The sequence below is a fragment of the Charadrius vociferus genome, unplaced genomic scaffold (assembly GCF_000708025.1).
Source record: "Charadrius vociferus isolate BGI_N301 unplaced genomic scaffold, ASM70802v2 scaffold611, whole genome shotgun sequence".
Taxonomy (NCBI): Eukaryota; Metazoa; Chordata; class Aves; order Charadriiformes; family Charadriidae; genus Charadrius; species Charadrius vociferus.
In genome coordinates this window covers 1,235,144-1,239,805 of record NW_009646844.1, presented here as the reverse complement: position 1 = coordinate 1,239,805, position 4,662 = coordinate 1,235,144, and positions in this window count along the sequence as shown.

Below are 4,662 nucleotides of genomic sequence, written 5' to 3'. Positions count from 1 at the left end.
GGGGAGAGGCCCCGCGCAGCCAATGGGAGGTGCCGAGAGGGCGCTTCTTCGCCCGGGCGGGGCGGGCCGCGCGCTTCCCGCGCGCGGGCAGAGGGGTTGGAGGCGCGAGGCGGCCGTGAGGGAGCGGTGGCGGGGATCTGGTGCGGGTACGGCTGTGCTGGAGAGGGTAGTTTTCAGCACCCCCCCGTGTCGTTGATTTCCACAGCGCCAAGTGCTCTTCTGATACCGGTGCGGTAGGATGAGGTAAAATTAGATGTGCCTTTTGCTCCCCACTGCTTATGGGTGGCTGACTCTCAGTCCAAGAGTCGAACTTCTCTGATAAGAACCTGTTACATTTGGTGCTGCTCACTGACAGAAGCTTTCTGAGGTGATAAAGACGTTTCAGATACACAGATTTCTCTTCTTTGGGGTTTTTTTTGGCCACAAAACACATTCTTTGCTTTGAGACCATTCCTTCTAGCAAAGACTGAAAGACAAAGGTATTAAATCTATTCTTAATACATCAGTATGACTGTTCTGTAGTTTAAATGTGTGAGAAACGCGCTCACCGTATTGAATTTCAGTGGGGGCAAATTCAGTGGAGCAAAGAATATTTATTACAGCGCTGGGAGTTACACAGGGGATTTCTCCCCCAGTGGCTTGTTTTCCCTTTTACAAATGCTTGGTTTTATTTCGTATTCCTTATACTTATTTATGTTTTTTCTTCAAAAAAATTTGCATAATCAATGAGTTCTCAGAACACAACCCACTCCTAATTACATAATCAATGAGTTCTTGGAATGCAACCCACCCCGCAATTACATAGTCAATGAGTTCTTGGAATGCAACCTACCCCTAAACGTGCCCCCTCCTTTTTAGTGTCAGGAAAATGATGTATTAAGAGTTTGGTCTTTTATGTCTTTATTGTAGCCGAACTTTGGGAAACGCTATGAGGCTCCAGACCTGCAAAGCCGACAGTTTTGGCCAACAGTTAAACACCCCAACAGAGGATCAAAGCTTGAATGTTAAAAGGTGAGAACATACTTAAATTAGCCCCTTTACTTTTCTTTGGGACAGTCCTGAAATGCATGCAGTAAACTACATTAATGTTGCTTTCCATTGCAAAATCTCTAATATAGGCTTACATGTAATTTAAGTTAGATGTTGATACTGTTAAAGGCACAGTTACATAATTTGGTATGGTATTAAGAGATTACATAAATACTTTTAGTTTGTACACTTGATAATCTTGGTTTCTGTAGTCTCTTTCATTTGCCTGTACATCTCCCATACCCTAAGAAATATCTTAAAATAATATGATTATAAAAGTACAAAATATGCTTTAAATATTTAAATTTGCTAAAATCCAAGCAGTCTGGGGAATCTCTACAGAGAGTCTGTGAAATCCAGAAAAATACCAAACTTTACTGTAGTACCGAAAGTTGTAGTAAAAGTGTTTGGACTATGGCTCTTAATTCTTTCTGGCATCAGTGGTTGAAAAAAATGTTCTTACAATTTTAAGATACATCAGCATTCTTCAAGTTTGAACTGTGTAAATTCAGGAATTTATTGTCAAAAATTTGTTATCATGGTATAATGAAACCAGTTCCTTCCAATCCTGTGACAAACAGGGAGTTAGTTAGCTATACTTATAAATAGTTAACGTGCTGTATATGCCCTCATTTTTTAGACCACAGATTTAATCAGGGAAATCTATGAGGGAAACCTACAGCTGTGTCTTCCCCTGCAACTGACTCAGTAATATATACTTGCCTGCTGCCACCCCAGGTGGCAAGTTTATTCCCAAAGCTAAATCTGAAATTAAATTTATCTTGCATCAGATCTAGCAAGTGTGCAGCCACAGCGTGAGCTGGTTCACTAAGATGACTCCAATAAAATCCATTATTTTCTTTTGGTGGACTAACCTTTCATCACATCAGTGGAAGCACCATGGTATCTAGTCCATCTACCCTGGATAAGGCAAAATAACAGCACCCAAAGGTGCAGCTAGCACCGTGGTAAAAGAACAGGTCAGATCCTGCCAACAGGAGTGGAAAGGAGAGAGTACAGTAAACCTAACTCAGATCAGCCTGCAGCACGCTGGGATCCACTCTAAGGATGCTCAGGGGGCAGGCAGTCTGTCACTTACGTCCCCAAAGCAGAGATCTCCAAGCTGAGCTGACTCACTCGCACTAATTGCACAGAAAAAAAACCCACAGTTAAGGGGTTTTCTTTTCTTTTATACTTGTTTGAATTGAAAAGATATAGTTATTTAGAGTTGCAAATGTGAGACTTATTACAAGTACCTTGCATGCTCCTTTTTCAGGGGAGGGGAGAAATTTGATGAGTGTCAATAGAATTATTTGTCCACCTTGAGGTCTCAGCTCATTTAAATAAGCAACAAAAACCATCTGGAGAATGTTAGTAATGAAATAAATACAAAGAGACATTGGAATTAATCAGTGAAAAAAAAAAAGTTCAAATATGTGGAACTTTTCTGTGTAATGACAGCAAACTGCACTATTGGTCATACATAAATGCCTTAGTTATAGCAGGCAAAATTTTCAACTGTAACAATGTGGAGATGAAGTATGGGGTTTGTTTTAAAGACACAATGTTTAATCACTATAAACAAACCCTCTCGAGACTGAGATTTTCAAGACGTATCATGGATAAGCCTGTATAAGACTGTCTCACCTGAAGGAGTCCTAAAAAGGTGAGGGTTTCTTTTCTACTTCTATGTCAAAGAGTATTGGAAATAGGCGGGTTTAACAGAGTTTAAAAATATTATCCAAGGCTATGTAACCAGTTCTTCACAAAAATAATTACTTCACTGGACAGGACTATTAGTTATGAGATTATGATATGGATTTTTAGGAAATAAAGATGGAACCATAAAATTCAGGCCCCTTTCATTTGCTGAAAAAGTAAACAGAAAAAAATAATTAGAAAGTATGTGATTAAGGCATAGAAATGAGCTTGGCTGGAGCCTAATCTTGTACTTTTTACTGGCTAAAATTAGATAGGCCTGAAATCCATAGAGCTGTCACTGGAGAAAGAAAGGATTTACAATTAAGTCCCATGTTTCCATTGTGGTAGTCAGATATTCTAAATAAATTCTATGAATTCTATGCTATAACTGAATAAGAAATACCTGAATAAACTTCCCAGAAAGAGTCAGAAATAGCTACTAAAAAATAAAAATAAAACAGAAACTCCAGTCCCCTCCCATCTAGCCCCCGGATGAAGTATTCTTCTTTCATAGACCTTGTTCAAAAGTATTAAAATGCTTCCAAAACTAAAATTATTCATACACTTTTAAATTTAAATTTGAAAAACTAATCCTGAAAATACAGTGCAATTTCATCCAGTACGTCTATTTTTCATATTCAATATCCTACTCAATTATTTAGGGGACACTTTTTCCTGGTCTTTTCCTCTCAAGAGTGAATACGCTGGGTTCTTTTTTATTCTGCATAAGAACTGCTTAACTTTTCATGACGCAGCTCAAACCTATTTGAGTTCCTCAAATATATCACTTCTAGTAAAATTAAGATGTAGAACTCCAAACATCCTTACCAGTATTAACATGGCAAAGAACTGGCACCTGAGAAGATGCTTATTTGCTCACACAGTAAAATAATATGGGAAAGAAAAATGGCACCTTTTTTTTTTTTTTAATACAGTGGATTTAGGTCTATTTCCAGGACTTTAAAAGATAAAAATTCACTGTGATATTGGTTAGTTTTCCTTTAAGAGAAACTAAGAATCAGATTAAAAGTCTTAGTTGTTGTCTCTTAATTAAGAATGACAATGTTATGTAGATTTACCTACAAGGCCAAACATACAGATAATTCCAGAAACACGCATTCTTTCTGGCTGCAACACATACAAATCACACAAAGACATGAGTTCAAAATTTTTAATAAAATAAATTCAAATGCATCTCGTTCTCTGTCCCTAGCTACATTGTTAAATATCAAAGAAATACATAGTTTTAAGAAACTGAAAAAAATTGAGCCACAAAAGTTGGTATTGAATATATAACTCAAAATCCAGTTTGTCAAATTTGTCAAAATTAAGTAAATCAATCTTACCATCCACCACTTAACATAACCATTACCAATTCTTAAAAGACACTGCTAAAATATTTACAATAAATAAATAACTTACATCACTTAAAGTAAATGCTTTACAGTTTCCTGAATCAAGTGAATAAAATCAAGAGTACCAATGCAAATCATGTATAAACAAGTCTGGAAAATAATTCCCTCTACAAAAGGAACTGTAGAAGGAGGGAAACGTGATAATCTATTGCATAACATACTTTAGAAACAGTACATATACACATCTACAGACTCCAATACAGTCTTCATTTTCTTTTCCTGCGTGAGAGGTTGAATATGGTCCATATGCCTAAATAAGTAAATGCTGCAGCATGCAGTCATGTTTGTCACCATGTTTTAAGGCAGGGACAAACCTGTTTACATGAGCTAGTATTGGAAAGTACATAAAGTATTCAGCCTTCAATAAACCAAATCGAGAACATTCAGCTCCACAGAAAAGGTACAGAAATGCCTTGTAAGATTAGGCCCATGCTAACTGCCTTAAGGAGATCTTTTCTAGCACTTGTAACTTGTAAAAGTTCCCTCTGGTTTTATTTGTGTACATACAGCATTTTTT